The sequence below is a fragment of the Macrotis lagotis genome, chromosome 7 (genome assembly GCF_037893015.1).
Source record: "Macrotis lagotis isolate mMagLag1 chromosome 7, bilby.v1.9.chrom.fasta, whole genome shotgun sequence".
In the NCBI taxonomy this organism is placed as follows: domain Eukaryota; kingdom Metazoa; phylum Chordata; class Mammalia; order Peramelemorphia; family Peramelidae; genus Macrotis; species Macrotis lagotis.
In genome coordinates, this window is record NC_133664.1 from 193258896 (window position 1) to 193266055 (window position 7160).

Here is a 7160-nt window from a genome sequence, read left to right on the forward strand (position 1 = left end):
AAATCTCACTGACAAAAATGCTGGGAAAACTGGGAAATAGTATAGCATAGACCAACTCTCCTTATACCAAGATAAGGTTAAAATTTAGACATAAAGGATGAAATTCTAGGCAAATTAGAAGAACAAGGAATGGTTTACTTGTCAGATCTATGAAGAAGGGAAGAATTTAATATCAAAGAAGAGATAGAGAAGGAACATTATGAAATGCAAAGTGGATAATTTTATATACATTAAATTTTAAAAGTTTTTGGACAAAGCCTATGCAATCAAGACTGGAAGGAAAATAGAAAGTTGGCAAAAATTTTACAGTCAGTATTTCTGATAAAGGCCTCATTTCTCATATATATATATATATATATATATATATATATATATATAAAACTAATTTAGTCAATATTATAAAAGTACAGGCCATTCCCTAATTGAGAGATGATCAAAGGATATGTGAAGCCAGTTTTAGATGAAGAAATTAAAGTTATCAATAGTCTTACAAAAATGTTCTAAATCACTAAATTACTATTGATTAGAGCAATGCAAATTAATATAACTGAGATATCACTCACACTATTAAATTGGCTAATATGACAAAAAGGGAAAATTATAAATATTGGAGATGTGAGAAAATTGGAACACTAATACACTGTTTGTGGAGTTGTAAACTGATCCTTTTATGAAAGAAAAGTACCTATATTTACAAAAAAATTTATAGTAGCTTCCTTTGTGATGGAAAATATTTAGAAATTGACAGAATGATTATCAGTTTCTCAAGAGAGAGAAGAGTTGACATCCTGAATGCAGATTGAAGCACACTTTTGTAAATTTTATTTTTCTGTTCTTTTGTTCTGTTTCCTTTCATAACATGATTGTGAAAAATATATTTTGCATTGTCTACAACAGTATAACCCATTTCAGATTGCTTGCCTTCTCAATAAGAGGAAAGGTTATGAAGAAAGGAAGATAATTGAGAACTCAAAATTTTTAAAAATGAATATTAAAACTTGTCTTTGCATGTTTTGAAAAAATAAAATATTTACAAAGGAAAGTTATTCAATATTATTTCTCTTTGATGCAGAAATCACAATATAGAGATTATAAACCAAAGACTTTTTTGAAATGATGCAAAGTAAAGAAAGAACAAGTTAAAGAGTAATAAATAGCATGCTTTCACCAATAAAAAAACCTAACAATAAGAGATAGCAAAAATCATTTTAAATGCTAAGGAAAATTATAGAGTCAAGCTATTAAAATAACATGTCATTTTTTTCTGTTATTAGTCAGTAGACTACAATAGTATCAAGGACCATGTGCTGTCCATCAGTCATCATCATGGTATTAGGTGACTTTACTTCGCTGACTTCTGAGTGTTTGGGGCTAACTAGGACAATGTCACTTTTTTAGGTCTGTTATTAGAATGAAAAAAGGACAATCGTAGTTTATTCAACAACTAACAAAGGTTTTCCTAGTCATCAGAATATGAAGATACAGCTGAAGGAGCAGAGATCCATGTTCCAGACAAAGATAGAAAGAGGTGGTCAGTCACCTAGAGCTAAAAGCAGCAACAGAAAAATCAGTGAGTTCTGAATTCAAGAATGCTAACCCTGGTGATTAAGTTATTCTATCAAATGAGATATTTATAAAGCAGTTAGTATAGTACCTCAGTAAATACTTATTATTCTCTTCCTCTCTTCCACCCTTTTTCAGGGGTCAGATGGGGGGAGGCAGCTTCTGAGATCCTAACTATATGATGCATCCAAGAGAGAATAAACATGAAGCTCAGCATCACCAGGTGTGTCAATAACCTTGGCTATACAGGTTCCCTACCTGGGTGCATCACTATTGTTCTGTCACTTCAGTTGGATTCAACTCTAGTACTGTATTGGGGGCTTTTTTGACAAAGATTTTGAAGTAGTTTGCCATTGCCTTTTCCATTTCCTTTGCAGATGAGGAACCTGAGACAACCAGGCTTAAGTGACTTGCCCAGGGCCCCTTGTGTTTCATTACCATTGTGCTAATTTTCTCCTTTTCCCTGAAAGTTTTCTTCTGCTTGCTGTTCCAATGGTTCAAGGAATAAATAGTAAACATATTGTGTATTACAGTGCTCTTTCATAAGCTCATTAAAAAAAACTTTTTCTGGGAGATATGGTCGTGTTACATTGATGAAAGAACAACAATTATCTTCTGAAGTTGAGAGAATGGGAGAATTTTGTAGAAAGAGATTTACTTTCAATATGACTTGCTCCCTGACTGCATTCTATTTCCAGGAAAGTGAAAATAGCTGGAATTCCCATGGTTTCATAGTTTTCATGGTTGGGAGTTGTTTTTATCAGGTGTGAGCCTGAGTGAAAGCAATTCTTGTTGCATTTTAGCACAGCCTAGGATTGGTAAGCTAACTGAAAGGAAGATTTCCTGAACTTTGGACAGATTTAAGGGGAAGAGGGAAGAAGGAAGGGACTGTTTTGATTGAAGAGCAAGAAGGATCCCTCCCTCTGAGCTGTGGTAGGGAAAGGGAGACTCTTTCCCAGCTGTTTAGGACCTGCATCTCCTTAAAGAGGCTCCAGTTCAGATATAGTTGTACTATCACAAGAGATAAAGATAGGCAAAGAAAAAAATAGGGGCCTCAGTAGTGGCCCTTCAGTCAAACAAGAGATGTAGATTAGAAGTAGTGCCTTGAAAGAATGACATAGTGGGACTGGAAATAATAATTTCTTTCCAAGGGTAGTTCTAGTTAGTTTTTCTATCAGTGACTTTTTCTCCCCCCAACGCCTCACCCTGTTTCATTTCATTTCCTTTTCTTAAGGAGTGGGTGTAAAGTTGACTTTGCCATTCTCTTACATGTGACAAGAAGTACCACTTGGTCATAACCAGTACAATTATGACTATGGAGTGTTTGCTGTTTAACTCTGTTTGCACTTGTTCTGTGGTAGTTGCCAGAAGAGAAGCAAAATATATTCAATGAATTATTGTTTTAGGACATAATCCAGACTTTAGAAGATGGATTTGTTAGAAAAAGAATTTCAATCTGAAAAGCAGAAGGAATAATAGTCATTCTCAATAGGGCTATTAGCATTGTCAGAGTACATCAAATACTAGTATTATATCAATTTGGATGGTTTGTTTTAAAATGCTTGGCTCAGAGATGATTGAAAAACCTTTTAATTTCTGAAATATTTTTGCTATTTCAGAATTTGAAAAATATTTTAAAAAATTACTATGCTTATCAGGGTCATAGCATGTTTCAGAAATTCTAATTAAACTGGATATAGATGATGATAGAATCTATTTTGTGATTTTAAAAAAAAAGAATAACTTGATATTTCTGACCAGAAAGTTTTCTTATCTGCAGCAAACAGAAAAAAAAAGCAATTCACAGAATGGAGAAAAGTTTCACCAGGATCAAATAGTTATAGAGGAAGGAGGCAGTCAGAAGATGATTTCTAGTTTCAATAATTTTGATTAACTTGAGGTGATTTAAGGCACTTCTTTATATAGACTCTCAGCTTCCTGTCAAATGAATGAATTAAAATAGATAACACCTAAGGTCCCTTCTAGCTCTAATGTTCTGTGACCTTAATTAGAATGTTTATCATCTACCCCAAACTCTCTATGAATCCTTTAGGGAGAAATTTCACTCTGAATATTCAGATGAATGGATAGAGAGTAGGATATAGGAATTTGAATATTATTTCCATGCATACATACATATATACAAACATACATTTACTTTCCTTCATATCAAGTAAATTCTAGGGTAAATATAAATTAGGACTCTGGCCCTTCTTTGATATAAACTTTAAAAGACTCTAGTGCCATCTAAGATGAAAAAAACAGAAAAAAACCCCCAGTACAGATGAATAGATAATTGGGAATGTCAGATATACATAGACCAGAGCAAGACAGCCACCTTGTGGTAAGACAGTTACAAGACAATTTTAACAGAAGAAATGTTAATTCTACCTACAACTGATAAAAGATTAGAACCAGTACTGAAAAGCATGTTAGAAAGCATCTGGTCATTGAGTATGAATCAGGTTAAAATAAATTGAGATAATTACAAACTTCAAAAAAAGACTACAAGAACTAGGAGATAAAGAAGCCAGCATTGTATTTTTAAAACAAAATGTTCTCTTCACAATCAGCACCAAAACTTGCAGATTGTACACTAAATGTTAATAGTTTTAAATGACGCACCCACAAAAAAGTGGAAAAATATAATGTACTTTAAAAAATACAAGTAAATTTAGCCCAAAGGTTTCAAATATAATTGTGAAAAAGCCCACTAAAACTATTTCTAAGTGAAGTAAGGGGCTCATGTCCTTCCTTATATGTAAATATAAATGAATGAATTAAAAAAAGATTTATTTATCATTTGTTCTGTGCTGAGCATGATTATGATTTTTGCTTCTCATTTTCATATCTTGTCATGACTTTAAGAAGCATTTTATTCAGTATTTTTGCTACAAGTTGATCTTCATGATTTGTTTATTCTTGTGTTTAAACTATACAAAATCTTGTACTAATTCAGGCAGGGCTTTTCAGATTGGAGGGGAAATAAAAACGTTGAAACCAGAGGGAGATAGTTAACAATAAAACACAAATAACCCCATGTTGTGGAAATTTAGGTGAATGGTAACAGTGGAATATCTACTGGACTGGAAGTTGAGAGAATTGAATCTATTCTTATCTCTGACACTTCTGCCTCACTGATTTACTATGAGCAAAGTCCCCCAAGTTCCTTGGATTTCATTCTCTTCATTTGTAAATGGGAGCTTTTGACTTAGATAATCATTCAAATCTAAATTTTAATGAACTTCTGTATTTCATCATTTTAATAGTGGAATTAATTTAGCTATACTGTACTAGGTAAGACTGGCAGCTCCTTATGAGATACACACATTTTCTTGTTTACTCATGATTTATCTAGGGTTATTTTTCAACTTAATCTTTGTAGTACTTACATAATGAACATACTAAGGAGATCAGATAGTAGATGCTATCCTGGAATTCATTGGGGATAATGAGTTTTGAACTTGGATTTATAGGACTGTATTTTTGAAAAATGTGGGAGACAGGAGCTGTTTTCCTTCATGGAACTCAGTGAATATTGAACATTGAGAAATAAACATAATCTTTAGGTATTTTCTTTGCTATTTCCTTCAGAAACTTTAATGGACTGCTCCAGTTGTTGAAATGAATGATGAAGTACCAAAGAGAATGCAAAAGCTAAGAGTAGTCAATGATAGTTAAAATATATATATATGCACCTCCTCCTTTACCTCCATTCTTAGGAAGGGTGTATATCAAATTAACTAAGTCCCTTAAATTTTGTCTTTCATGTCCTGAAAAAAAAAAGATTTAAAAGAGGGATGAAGTAATTTGCTCTCTGAAGGAGTAAGGTGTTTATTGTTCAAAATGACTGTCTTTTTCCTTCATCCCTTTCTCTGTCCTAACCCTTGAATTGTTTACTGCCTGTTCACTGCAATTGCCAGTTGCTATTCCTATCCCACTTAGTATTTTTAAAAAATTCTTATCTAGGGGTGGCTAGGTGGTGCAGTGGATAGAGCACCAGCCCTGGAGTCAAGTGTGTGGCCTTGGGCAAGCCACTTAACCCCATTGCCTAGCAAAACTAAAAAAAAAAAATCCTTATCTAGGTGATTAATGCTATTATGGGTAGAAATTTGGGGAATGATTTTTGTAAAGGGAAGGCGTCAAGGTACCTGAGATTGGAAGAGGTCTGGGGAGGAATAATTGACTCCATTCAGAGTCAAAAATGCAATGGAGGAACATTGTAATAGTCATATTATAAAGACATCTTTCCATAACCTGAAAAAAAAGAGACAGAGAGACAGACAGAAACAGATAGAAGCAGAGAGAGACAGACAGACAGAGACAGAGAGACAGAGAGAGAGAAAAAGAGATAACAAAGCTATAAAGTCACCCCAGACCTTGTAAAATAAGAGTTCTTAACTGTCACACACTTCCTTATCAGCTTCGTTCAGTTGTGTCCAGCTCTTTGTGACTCCCATTTGGCGTTTTCTTGGCAAAGATGCTGAAGTGATTTGTCATCTCCTTCTCCAGATTTTACAGATGAGGAAATAGGGACCAACAGGATTCAATGATTACAAGGAGTCAATCGCTAAAAAGTCTGAGGCCAGATTTGAACTCATAGGGATGAGTATTCCTGCCTTCAGGACTTGCACTCAACCCACTATACCATCCAGCTTCCCACCCACACCCCAACCTTGTCATTCTAGTGAAGTCTATAAAACCCTTTCTTTCAAAGAATAAAGTTTTCTATAAGAAAATCATAATCGAAAGAAAAGGCTACATTTCAGTTAAAATGAGTGGAAAAAAAGATGTATTTATTTTATCTCTGACCAAAGGCCCCCTACATCTATTTATAGAACCCTAGTTATAGACAAGCCTCTTGAGTGGTAATCTGAGCTAGGAGCTACCCTCATTTAACTTAAACTTGTTGGGGTAGCAACCTCAGTGGCTTACTAGGGAATACCTCCTCTACTTCCTTATGCATTTCTTTTAGGTAGGTATTTGTACTCTTTGTTGTATTCATAAAACACTGAATTCATGGAAGCTAGTTAATTCAAATTGGTTGCTTTTTAAAGTACAAAGGTAATTTTGTAATTGTATCAGCTATCTGGATGTTCAAAGAAAGATAAAAAGCAGATCCTTTGTTATTATTATTAATTTTGAAAGAATATTCTCTTTGATGGGATCCATATGAGTGTCATACCTTGATGGAAATAAAAGACCTATGGCCTGCTGTTATAGCAAGAGATATTATTTGTTCCTTTTTACTTAAATTATTTGAAGGAACAGCTTAATTATGAAATCTAAAGGCTTAAATATATTTCTTGATTTTCTGCTATTTTCTATCTAGACCTCTTCAAATAGTAATCCTTAGAACAATTCTAATACATCCTAAGATAACAGACTACACTAAATTTCATTGATCTATTTCAGATCTGTATTTGGAGCCCTTTAGGAACTTTGTACCCTATCCATGTGAGATATCATGGAGATGACCAGCTGCTAATGGTGCTCTTTGGCACCATTTATTTTTGACATCAAAGTGAATTTTGTCTGGAGAATTTTCTGGCATCCCTTGAAAGAAATGATTGAAGAAAAACAAAATTGAAATTGAG